The sequence below is a fragment of the Aquarana catesbeiana genome, linkage group LG09 (genome assembly GCF_042186555.1).
Source record: "Aquarana catesbeiana isolate 2022-GZ linkage group LG09, ASM4218655v1, whole genome shotgun sequence".
Classification (NCBI taxonomy): Eukaryota; Metazoa; Chordata; class Amphibia; order Anura; family Ranidae; genus Aquarana; species Aquarana catesbeiana.
In genome coordinates this window covers 188578725-188592417 of record NC_133332.1, presented here as the reverse complement: position 1 = coordinate 188592417, position 13693 = coordinate 188578725, and positions in this window count along the sequence as shown.

The following is a 13693-nucleotide window of genomic DNA, read 5'->3' as shown; positions in this document are numbered from 1 at the left end:
GTGTTGTGTCTTGCAGAGAAAATGGATGGGTTCAATGACCACAATTTCCTGCCCCTGTTCATTGACAAATACAGGGAGCTGCCCTGTCTGTGGCAGGTCAGACACCCTAACTATAATCACAAACAGAAGAGGCAGGCAGCGCTGGAGAAACTGCTGGAGTTGGTGAAGCCGGTGGTCCCCACAGCAACCATCCCTTATTTAAAAGCCAAAATTGGTGGCCTGAGGAGCACATATCTTAGGGAGCGCAAGAAGGTCACAGATTTCCAGAGGTCCGGAGCTGCAGCAGATGACGTTTATGTCCCCAGGCTGTGGTACTATGAGAGACTGCGATTTCTGTCAGACTACACTGAAGTCAGGGAATCCCTCTCTACTCTTTCTTCCACTCTTCCTTCCATCCCAGCTGAGGCTTCCGATGTCCAACCTGGGCCTTCCAGCCAGGAAGAAGGGGAGGAGCCCAGCTGGAGTCAGGTATAGCATTCTTCTACAGATTTCTGGTCAATAAATAAATGATGTTTATTAGATGTTATTATTGATCACTAATTGCTGATTGAAAAAAGTGTTTTACATATCAATAGACAGTAGTGGGCACCCAAAATTGGGACAAGAATGAAAAATGCTGGGCTCAGAAGGATAGTCTGTTATATTTGTTAACATTCAATTTGCAGCAGTCAGGAGGTGAAAATTGTGTGTGATTGATGAAGAAAAAAATAAAACTATGTCCCTTTTTCATACACAGGAAGACCTCAGCCAGGAGGAGATTGTGGAATGTGGCAGTCAGGAGGAGGCGGGGATTAGTGGCAGCCAGGAGGAGGCGGGGATTAGTGGCAGCCAGGAGGAGGTGGGGATTAGTGGCAGCCAGGAGGAGGCGGGGCTAAGTGTCAGCCAAGAGAAGCCTGGGACCAGTCGCAGCCTGACTGAGTCTCAGGTCCCTCCCCTCCGCCTGCCATATAAATGAGCCAGGAAGGCCACTCCGAGTCCCGTGCAGGATTCAGCGTTCAGGCTGATCCAGGAGGCTTCGGCGTCCCTCAGAGCCTTACCAACTCCTGAAGAGGCCTTTGCCTGCATGGCTGCCACCAAATTGCAGGGCATGCAGGAGAGTCAACGCAGGCTCTGTGAGGACCTGCTTTATAAAGTCCTACGTAAGGGGGTGAGTGGGGAACTAACACCCAAGACCGACGTGGTTGAGTTGGACCATCCTCCTCCTCCTCCTGCTGCCACAACTCCACCACCACAGCCACCGCGTGGAAGGAGGCGTGGAAAGAAGACCAAAGAGTGATGGCCCTGGGTTCAGTCTGGTCTGACAGAAGATGCAGTCTCTCGTATGACCACAGCCTGGGGACACAGATGTCATCTGCTGCTTTCCGGATCTCTGGGACTTCTGGACCAGACTGCCCTCCCTTAGATAAGGACTCCTCAGGCCACCAATTTTGCTTAAAAATAGTTGATGTCTGCCCTGGGGGTACAAGGCTTCACCAACTTTTTTTTTTTCCTGGTTTCATCAGTCTATCAATTAAGGGGTGTGGTTAATTGCTCACAGGTGCCTATTTAACTGGTTGTAGGACTCAGTCTGAGCATGCTCAGTCTGAAGCTGTGGAGCTTGGTGTAAGTGGAGCTGGAATAAGTGGGAGTTAAAAACCAGAGTTAGAGTATACAAGTCTTGCTGTCTGTTTGCTGTTTGCTGTCTGTTTGCTGTTTGCTGTCTGTTTGCTGGGTTGCATTTTTGGGGCTTTTCCTTTTAGTTTTTAATTTGCCTTTTGCTGTCACTTTTTAAATAGCTTTTTTTTTTTTTTTTCCTGGTTTCATCAGTCTATCAATTAAGGGGGGTGGTTAATTGCTCACAGGTGCCTATTTAACTGGTTGTAGGACTCAGTCTGAGCGTGCTCAGTCTGAAGCTGTGGAGCTTGGTGTAAGTGGAGCTGGAATAAGTGGGAGTTAAAAACCAGAGTTTAAAACAGGAGGTTATAACAGGGGTCATAGTACCTGTGTAGTGTGAGTATCTGAGTGTTGTCTGAGTAGTGTGTGTGGATCGTTAGTACTTGTGTATTGTGTACTTGTGTATTGCGAGTGCACGTAGGTCTGTGAGTACCTGTGTATTGTCTTGTTGTGTACCTGTGTATTGTCGTGTACCTGTGTATTGTCTTGAGTATTAGTGCCAGGAAGCTAGCTGTTAGGTAATTTGGACAGGGTAAAATCCCCAAATCCTCACTAAATTTTATAGGTACGATGCCCGGCGGGTGTGGAGAGGCGACTCTTTGTACATCTTGCCGCATGTATGCGTTCCTTGATCATCCGATCGAGGGCGAATACTGCTGTGCAAAATGTAAGCACATTGTTTCCCTGGAAGCCCAGGTTCTGAATCTGGGGAAGCAACTGTCAGCACTGAGAAGTCCCTCCATACTAAAGGTGAGCCAGGAACGTACACGGCAGGTGCCGGAAGGGGCCAGCACAGAGGCGGGTGGAGACAAAGAGGTGCAGGCACTAGCAAAGAGTAGATGGGTGACAGTCAGGAGGGGTAGAGGGGGAAGTGCCAGAGAGGCCGATCCAGGACTGGAGCATCCTAATAAGTACGCTCCATTGAGTGACATTGGTGAAACCAGTCAGGGACCAGCACTGCTGGAGATGAGGGACTCTCCTAGCTGCCAGGGGAAGAACTCCTCCAGTGAGAGTGGGGGGGCAGCAAAGGGAAAGGAAAGACAGATTCTGGTGGTAGGGGACTCAATTCTTAGAAGGACAGAGAGGGCAATCTGTAACCAAGACCTGAAGCGCCGAACAGTATGTTGTCTACCGGGCGCTCGGGTTCGGCACATCACGGATCTTGTGGACAGATTACTGGGAGGGGCTGGGGAAGACCCGGCTGTCATGGTGCACGTTGGCACCAATGACAAAGTCAGAGGCAGATGGAGTGTCCTAAAGAACGATTTTAGGGACTTAGGAGCTAAATTGAGGAAAAGGACCTCCAAGGTAGTGTTCTCAGGAATACTACCGGTACATCGAGCCACACCAGAAAGGCAGAGGGAGATTAGGGAAGTAAACAAGTGGCTGAAGAGTTGGTGTAGTAAGGAGGGGTTTGGGTTCCTGGAGGACTGGGCCGACTTCTCAGTCGGTAACCGGTACTATAGAAGGGACGGACTGCACCTAAATGAGGAGGGTACAGATCTGCTGGGAATGAAGATGGCCAAAAAGTTAGAGGGGTTTTTAAACTAGGCGATGGGGGGGAGGGTCCAGAGACAGTGATAGCCAGCGCGGAAGATATTCCAGAGGGTAGTATTGGGGGCATTAGTGGTAGGTTAACCAAAGCACAAAAACACAAGGTGAGTATAGTAGCAAGTCCTAGTTGCAATCTTGAAACACCCAATATGAGGACAATATGCGACCGGTCTAAACTATGTGGCATGTTCACCAATGCCAAGAGCATGGCGGACAAGATGGGTGAACTATAGATACTGTTGTACAAGGAGGATTTGGATTTTGTGGGAATTTCAGAGACCTGGTTCAACAGCTCTCATGATTGGCTGGCAAACATTCAAGGGTATACCCTATACCGCAAGGATAGAGAGGGTAAAAAAGGGGGAGGGGTATGCCTATATATCAAGAATAATGTACAAGTGAATGTGAGAGATGACATCACTGAGGGGGCTAGGGAGGAGGTGGAATCTTTATGGGTAGAGCTCCAAAGGGATGAAGCTAAGGGGAAAATAATACTGGGAGTATGCTATAGGCCCCCTAACCTGAGGGAGGAAGTGGAGACGGATCTCCTATCACAAATTGGATTAGCAGCAAGGATGAGAAGAGTTATCATAATGGGGGATTTTAATTATCCAGGGAACCGCGCATTCATTTAAGGCTCGCCAGTTCCTTAGTGTCTTGCAGGACAATTTTATGGGTCAGATGGTAGATGCACCAACTAGAAATAAAACATTACTAGATCTACTGATTACCAACAATACAGACCTGATAACAGATGTGGAAATACGGGGCAATTTAGGTAACAGTGATCACAGGTCAATTAGTTTCAGTATAAATCACACAAATAGGAAACATGAAGGGAACACAAAGACACTGAATTTCAAAAGAGCCAACTTCCCTAAACTACAAACCTTGCTAAAAGGCATAAATTGGGATAAAATATTAGGAACAAAGAATACAGAGGAGAGATGGGTTTGCTTTAAGAGCATATTAAATAAGAGCATTAGCCAATGTATCCCATTGGGTAATAAATTTAAAAGAGTGAACAAACATCCTGGATGGCTTAACTCCAATGTAAAAATGCATATAAAAGCAAAGGAGAAGGCCTTCAAAAAAATACAAGGTTGAGGGATCATCCTCAGCATTCAGAATTTATAAAGAATGCAATAAGAAATGTAAGGGTGCAATTAGGATGGCTAACATAGAACATGAAAGACACATAGCGGAGGAGAGCAAAAAAATCCCAAGAAATTCCTAAGTATGTAAACAGTAAAAAAGGGAGGACAGACCATATTGGCCCCATAAAGAATGAGGAAGGACATCTTTTTACAAAGGATGGGGAGATGGCAAAGGTATTGAATTTATTCTTCTCCTCAGTCTTCACGAGTGAATCGGGGGGCTTCAGTAACCAAAACTGCAGTGTTTATCCTCATGACACAACACAGGAAGCACCTACATGGTTAACAGAGGACGGAATTAAAATTAGACTTGAGAAACTTAACATTAATAAATCACCGGGACCAGATGGCTTGCATCCGAGGGTACTTAGGGAACTCAGTCAGGTGATTGCCAGACCGTTGTTCCTAATTTTTACAGACAGTCTATTGACTGGAATGGTACCAGCTGATTGGAGAAAAGCCAATGTAGCACCAATATTTAAAAAGGGCCCAAAAAACATCCCTGGGAATTACAGACCAGTTAGCCTAACATCAATAGTATGTAAACTCTTGGAGGGGATGATAAGGGACTATATACAAGATTTTAGTAATAAGAATGATATCATTAGCAGTAATCAGCATGGATTCACGAAGAATCATTCTTGCCAAACGAATCTATTAACCTTCTATGAGGAAGTGAGTTGCCATCTAGATAAAGGAAGGCCCGTAGACGTGGTGTATCTGGATTTTGCAAAAGCATTTGACACAGTTCCCCATAAACGTTTACTGTACAAAATAAGGTGCGTTGGCATGGACCATAGGGTGAGTACATGGATTGAAAACCGGCTACAAGGGCGTGTTCAGAGGGTGGTGATAAATGGGGAGTACTCAGAATGGTCAGGGGTGGGTAGTGGGGTTCCCCAGGGTTCTGGGCTGGGACCAATCCTATTTAATTTGTTCATAAACGACCTGGAGGATGGGATAAACAGTTCAATCTCTGTATTTGCCGACAATACTAAGCTAAGCAGGGCAATAACTTCTCCGCAGGATGTGGAAATCTTGCAAAAAGACCTGAACAAATGAATGGGGTGGGCGACTACATGGCAAATGAGGTTCAATGTAGAAAAATGTAAAATAATGCATTTGGGTGGCAAAAATATGAATGCAATCTATACACGGGGGGAGAACCTCTGGGGGAATCTAGGATGGAAAAGGACCTGGGGGTCCTAGTAGATGATAGGCTCAGCAATGGCATGCAATGCCAAGCTGCTGCTAATAAAGCAAACAGAATATTGGCATGCATTAAAAGGGGGATCAAATGCAGAGATAAAACGATAATTCTCCCGCTCTACAAGACTCTGGTCCGGCCGCACCTGGAGTATGCTGTCCAGTTCTGGGCACCAGTCCTCAGGAGGGACGTACTGGAAATGGAGCGAGTACAAAGAAGGGCAACAAAGCTAATAAAGGGTCTGGAGGATCTTAGTTATGAGGAAAGGTTGCGAGCACTGAACTTATTCTCTCTGGAGAAGAGACGCTTGAGAGGGGATATGATTTCAATTTACAAATACTGTACTGGTGACCCCACAATAGGGATAAAACTTTTTCGCAGTAGAGAGTTTAATAAGACTCGTGGCCACTCATTACAATTAGAAGAAAAGAGGTTTAACCTTAAACTACGTAGAGGGTTCTTTACTGTAAGAGCGGCAAGGATGTGGAATTCCCTTCCACAGGCGGTGGTCTCAGCGGGGAGCATTGATAGCTTCAAGAAACTATTAGATAATCACCTGAATGACCGCAATATACAGGGATATGTAATGTAATACTGACACATAATCACACACATAGGTTGGACTTGATGGACTTGTGTCTTTTTTCAACCTCACCTACTATGTAACTATGTAACTATGTAACTTCTGCAGTTTCTCCAGCGTTGCCTCCCTCTTTGTTTAGTTGTGAGCCGTTAATAAAATTTTTTAGGTAAATTATACTCTCCTGTGTGTGTTTTCATCCAAAAAGGACAGTTTGTTGGTGACGATTCAGGTACATTTCTAAAGTACAATGTGAAATTAACAAGAGACAACAACACCAAACAATCTCCTACAGATTAACCACTTCAATACGGGCCAATTCTGACACTTTGCTCCTACATGTAAAAATCATAATTTTTTTGCTAGAAAATTACATAGAACCCCCAAACATTATATATGTTTTTTTAGCAAAGACCCTAGAGAATACAATGGAGGTTGTTGCAACTTTTTATCTCAAACAGTATTTGCGCAGGAATTTTTCGAACGCGTTTTTTTTGGGAAAAAAAATGTTTTGTGTTAAAAAAAAAACAAAACAGTAAAGTTAGCCCAATGTTTTTGCATTTTGTGAAAGATGAAGTTACGCCGAGTAAATAGATACCTAACATGTCACGCTTCAAAATTGCACACGCTCGTGGAATGGCGCCAATGTTCGGTACTTAAAAATCCCCATAGGCGACGCTTGAAATTTTTTTACTGGTTAGATGTTTTGAGTTACAGAGGAGGTCTAGGGACAAAATGATTGCTCTCACTCCAACGTTCACGGCGATACCTCACATGTATGGTTTGAACACCGTTTTCATATGTGGGCGGGACTTACGTATGCGTTCGCTTCTGCGTGCGAGCACACGGGGACAGCGGCGCTTTAAAAATTTTTTTTTTTTTTATTGTTAATTATATATATTTTTTTTTTATTTTGACACTTTTTTGAAAAAAAAAGAATTGATCACTTTTATTCCTATTACAAGGAATGTAAACATCCCTTGTAATAGCAATATGACATGTCAGGTGCTCTTAATAGTGAGATATGGGGTCAATAAGACCCCATATCTCACCACTAGGCTGGGAAGCCTGAAATAAAAACATAACATCGCGCCCGGCCTCCGACGATCATAGAGACTCCGGGGACCATCTGGTCCGCCGGAAATCTCTATGATCTACATCCGGCGCTGGCGGATCCACTCTCCGCCTCACCGATCGTAACGGTGAGTCGGAGCAAGCACCGGAGGGCGGTGGGAGGGGGGGGTCCCCCCTCTCGCCTCCCATAGGAACGATCAAGCGGCGGAACGGCTGCTATGATCATTCCTATGGTGTAGAGATTCGCCGGCTGAAACCGGCAATATCTGAATGATGTCTGTAACTACAGACATCATTCAGATATACCTGCTCAAAGCCCAGGACGTCATATGACGTCCGTGGGCTGGAAGTGGTTAAATAGAACAACATATCAATGGTGTTGTGGGAACTTGTCACAAAAAACACACACAAACATTTTCGGGAGTACAAATCAAAATCACAAACAAAATAAAAATAAAATACAAACACAAAAAAAAATCTACATTAAAGCCAAAAAATATATAAAAAATATACAAAAATATGTTGTCAGATGTGAGAAATCAAAATATATTGAGGGAATCACGATAAATAGTAACGAAATAAGTTTGTGAGAAGTGTGTGTGAATATGAGCAGTAAAACTACTTAATTCTTGTCACATTATAAAGAAGAAGAGAGTGCGCTGTATTAAACCATTTTTAACATTGCAGCGTGACGAAAGTGCTGTATCCATTGCGAACGCTAAGTTTACCAGAACGAGCTGTTCTGTCTTGGAATTTCTTCTGAGCATGCGTGGCACTTTGTGCGTCGGAACAGGCCACACACGGTCGGAATTGACGCGATCGGATTTTGTTGTCGGAAAATTTTATCTCCTGCTCTCCAACTTTGTGTGTCGGAAAATCCAATGGAAAATGTCCGATGGAGCCCACACACGGTCAGAATTTCCGACAACACGCTCCGATCGGACATTTTCCATCGGAAAATCCGACCGTGTGTACGGGGCATTACAGTGAAGAAGCCTTTCTGTATTTGAAGATTAAATCTCTTTTCCTTTAGATGTAAAGAGTGCCCCCTTGTCCTCTGTGATTACCTTAAAGTGAATAACTCGGCATCAAGTTCACTATATGGACCACTTTTGTATTTTTTACATGTTAATCATGTCCCCCCTTAATCTCCTCTTCTAAAGAGAGAAATAATTCAGTTCAGCTAATCTTTCCTCAAAGCTGAGCTCCTCCATGCCTCTTATAAGTTTGGTTGCTCTTCTCTGCACTTTCTCCAGTTCCCCAATATCCTTTTTGTGAACTGGTACCCAAAACTGAACTGCATATTCTACGTAGATGAGGTCTTACTAATGATTTTTAAAGGGTCAAAATGAGATCTCTCCCTGCTCGCTTTGGAAACCTCAGCTTGGCATTGCATGCTATTATTAAGCCTATGATCTACCAGAACACCCGGATCCTTCTCCATTATTGACTCCCCCAGCTGTTTCTTTACTAGTATATAAGATGCATGCATGTTTTTAGCCCCCAAGTGCACACATTTACATTTACCCACCTCAAATCTAATTTTCCACACAGTTGCCCAATTAAACAGTGCATTGAGGTTGGCTTATAAGTTGGAGACATCCTGTAAGGACGTTATTTCACTGCAAAGCTTTATGTCACCTGCAAACATTAAAATAGTACTTTTAACCCAAGACCCTATACCATTTATTAATATATTAAAAAGTAAGGGTTCCAACACTGAACCTTGGGGTACACCACTAACCTTAGACTATTCAGAGTATGAATCATTAACCAATACTCCCTGAACAGTCTTTTAGCCAATTTTCTATCCATTTACAAACTGATTTTTCCCAAGCCTGTAGATTTTACCTTACACATTAGCTGTGTGTGGGGAACTGTGTCACTTTTGCAAAATCTAAGTATCCTTTACCCATAGCCAAGCCTTTGTCTAAGGTTTTGCTTACCTCGTCATAAAAAGAAATCAGATTTCTTCGACAACGTCTGTCTTTCATGAATCCATGCTGTCTGTTGCTTAAAAAATGTTCTAGCAAGAACTCATCCGTGTGGTCTTTTATTAACTACCTCAATACAGGGCACTTACACCCCCTTCCTGCCCAAGCCAATTTTCAGCTTTCAGTGCTGTTGCTGTTTAAATGACAATTGCACGGTCATGCTACACTGTTCCCAAACAGAATTTTTATCATTTTGTTCCCACGAATAGAGCTTTCTTTTTGTGGTATTTGATCATATCTGCATGTTTTGTTTTTTGCTAAAAAAAAATTTAAAAAGACCTAAAATGTTGAAAAAAAAGTTTTTCTTTTGTTTCTGTTATAACTTTTGTAAATAAGAAGTTTTCTCCTTCACTGATGGGCACTGATAAGGCAGCACTGATGGGCACTGATAAGGTGGCACCGATGAGGTGGCACTGATGTGCACTGACGGGCACTGAAGATAAGCACTGATAGGCGGCACTGATGGGCACTGGTAGGCAGCACTGATATGCAACACTGATGGGCATTGATAGGCAGCACTGATGTTCACTCATGGGTGGCACTGGTGGGCACTTATGGGCACTGATAGGTGACACTGATGGGCACTGAAAGGCTGCACTGATGGGTACTTATGGGTGGCACTGATAGGCGGCACTACTGGGCACCAATTAGCACTGCTGGGCACTGTTGGGCACTGATACGTGGCACTGATGGGCACTGATATGCAGCACTGATAGATGACATTGATAGGCATCACTGATGGCACTGGCACCAGAAGGCATTGCTGATGGGCACTGATTGGCAACTACATGGGCACTGATTGGCAGCTGCCTGGGCACTGATTGGAATTTCCTTGGTGGTCCTGGTGGCATCCTGGTGGTCCTGGGTGGGCATCCGAGGGGGGGCTGCACTGATAAACAATCAGTACAGACCCCCCCTGTCAGGAGAGCAGCTGATCATCTCTCCTCTACACGCGTCTGTCAGATGTTAGTGAGGAAAAGCCGATCAACGGCTCTTCCTGTTTTCAATTGTGATCAGCCATGATTGGACACGGCTGATCATGTGGTAAAGAGCCTTCGTCAGAGGCTCTTTACTGAGATCAGTGTAGCGGTGTGTGTCTGACTGACACACCGTACCAACCATCACCAAGATGCGCACCCCCACAGGCATGCGAGAGCGGTCGTTCTGGGTGGGCGTCATATGATGGACTCCCAGAACGAGAGCCGTGCTGCCTAGCCGTCATTTGATGGCTGGTAGGCGTGAGGTGGTTAAACTCACAAGTTTCTTCCTGACTATAGAAGTTAAACTAACAGGTTGTTCTTCTGAATCCCTTTTTTCTTAGTTTAGCGATGATGCACATTTATTTTTCTCATGGTCAATCAACTTTGGCAACTGTTTTAATATCTGACAATAATTCTCAAATCTGTCAGATTTTTCATTATATTTGTGACACTGACCTAAATTTTTTATTTATGTCATAAAAAATGTTATTACATTGTAAATATTAAAACAGGTATGAGTTAAGTTCCTCCATCAAATACGTAAAGAGAAAAACAAAAGATAAAAACAAAACCAGGCAGTATGGTGACCTAAATAAGTAATGAGAAGCCATGGAGAAGATGATAGCTATATTCAGAGGTCATACAGAATTCACGCCAGGAGGACAATATCTTTTTAAATTGCTCCTCTCTATTATAGAGAGAGGTCATCACGCCATTTGCAGAATTCCATTAATCGGGGCAAACCACTGGGGCAAATTTGGTGAGGAATGGTGGCCCTAGCTGTATTTATCAGATGAAATATTGATGTTTTCTTATAATTTTTAATTGAAAAAGGGGATACGTGCAGGAGAATGGCAAATGGGACATTGCCCAGATTGACTTCTGTGAGCTTGTAGCATAATGGGCTGAAGATCAGAAAGCTGTAATGACAGGACAGTCCCAGAATATGTGTAGGAGCGTTCCTCTGTGTTTTTTAAATTGCCAACGCACAGGAGAGACATGAGGATTCATTCTAGTCAAAAATAGAAAAAAGAGAGACTCCCATCATATCACACAGAAGTTTTAAAAGATCTGGGGTCCTGTACCATCCAGTGAGTAATTTATAGCCTGCTTCCTGAATTTTATTGGTGATAGAGGCTTTATGCGCTAAAAGGAGTATACAATCTATTTGGCCTTGTGTAAAAGTATCATTGAGATCTTTTCCCCAAGCTCGAATATATGAAGGGGGTATACAGATTTCCGCATCTTGAAGAATAGTATATACTAAAGAGAGTGTGTGACTGTGTGGAGAAGAAAAAAAAACCCTGTTCTTAACCTGAGTAGTTGGTTTATCTCAGAACAGTGGAACCACAAAAAGCATAGAGCGGGGGTAAGCAACTGCATATTAATGTGGGTGGTTTTGAAAAGGTTTGTCCAACGAGCTCATACAGGTGTGGTCATCAGGTGTTCACAAGCCTTTGGCCATATAGGGATTGATTTACCAAAAGTAAACAGGCTGTTCATTTTGCAAGTGAAGTTATACTTTGCAGGGAAAATTTCACTTTGCAAGAATACCCAATCATGTGCAAGGAAAAACAAAACAAAAAAAACATAATTTTTGCTTGAACATGAGTGGATGATGGAAGTCAACAGAGCTTGACCTAATTTAATAAACTGGGGAAAACTTCCATGCAAAGTGCAACTTCCCTTGCAAGGTAAACAGTCTATTTGTCTTTAGTAAATCAACTAAAAGAACATCATATGTACATATTATAGTGCTTGTATGTGGTGTCCATCCAAGGATGACCACCTACTATATCTTGTCAATCCCATGGAAACCTAGGATAGGGGGCGAAGCTCTGAAAACTTTCATTATCCAATCATGTTTAAATACAAATGTTGTTTTTTTTAATTTATTTTTTATATTGTTGCATGTAATTAGGCATTCTTTGCAAGTAGAATTTTCACCACATTAACAAAGTTAAGGGACATTCCCTCACAAAGCAAAAATTCCCTTTCAAAGAGCCTATTTGCCTTTAGCAAATCAACCCCATATATAGTTTACTCTTATGCCACGTACACACGAGCGGACTTTCCGGCAGACTTGGTCTGGCGGACCGGACTCCGTCGGATAATTCGATCATGTGTGGGCTGCAGCTGACTTTTTTTTCCCAAAAGTCAGACGGACCTAGAAATGAAACATGTTTCAAATCTTTCTGACGGACTCAGCTTTCTAGCGTGCAAACTGTTCGTCTGTGTGCTAGTCCGACGGATCAAAACTGACGCATGCTCTGAAGCAAGTACAAAACGGAAGCGCTGGGACTGGTAAAACTAGCCTTCATATTGAAGCTAGCACATTCCTCACGCTGCTAATTCTGTGATCTTTTAATACAGCGCATTCTTTTCTTCTTTATAATGCGAGAAGAATGAAGTTGTTTTGCTGCTTATATTCACACAGAGTTCTCACAAACTACTTTCTTCATTATTTATCCTCATGTCATGACTAATATTATAGTTTTTAAAAGCCAGATCTCCATAAATAATGTAGAAAATTATTTATTTGACTCATCTTTTTTACTTTTATATTTCAACAATATATATTTTACAATTTGTGAAAAATTATAAAAAATCTATTGATTTAATTTGTAATTTTCTTTAGGAGTTTCAAGTTACCACAATAACATTATTATCTTGTATTGTTTAGGAACCTTAATGAGGTTGGTGTCCCTTGTTAATTTGACATAGGGGGGTTATTTTCAAAAGGCAAATTCATTTAGCACTACAAGTGCAAAGTGCACTTGAAATTGCACTAAAAGAGCACTTGGAAGTGCAGTCGCTGTGGATCCGAGGGGCACAAATGAGCTTCCCCTCATTTCAGATCTTCCCCTCAGATTTACAGCAACTGCACTTCCAATAAGTGCACTTGCAGTGCAATTTAAAGTGCACTTTGCACTTGTAGTTTGCACTTGAATTGCAAAATGATTTTGCCTTTTGTAAATAACCCCCATAGTCTTTTTGACATGTACCTGCCTACTCACAAACAAAATGTCCTTTTTGAATAAAAACACATAGTAAATAATTTTAGGTAAATAAAATAGCCATTTATTCTGGGAAAAACATAAATGAGGAAGGCAACACTGGAGACACTTTTGGAATTTGTGAACCCTTTTGTCCCCCAGGGTACACATCAGGTCAGTGGAAATCAAAATTGGGATCTTGCAGAGTTCATATAATAGGGAGCACAATCTGCGATTTCTGTCAGACCAGACTGAAGCCAGGCAATCACTTTCGACTCTTCCGTGGAGCCTTCCCTGAACGCTGCCCTGCAGCCTTCCCTCCACACTTCTCTGCAACCTTCCTTGGAGGCTGTGCCTCTGGTGGTGTACTTGTGGCAGGAGGAGGAGTAAGGGCTTCATCAGAAATATGGCTGGTTTGAGTAAGCTGGCCCCTCAACCCCTTCTGAAGGGCCTCATAAAAAATCCCCTCACAGAGGAGGCGTTGCCCCTTCTCAAGTT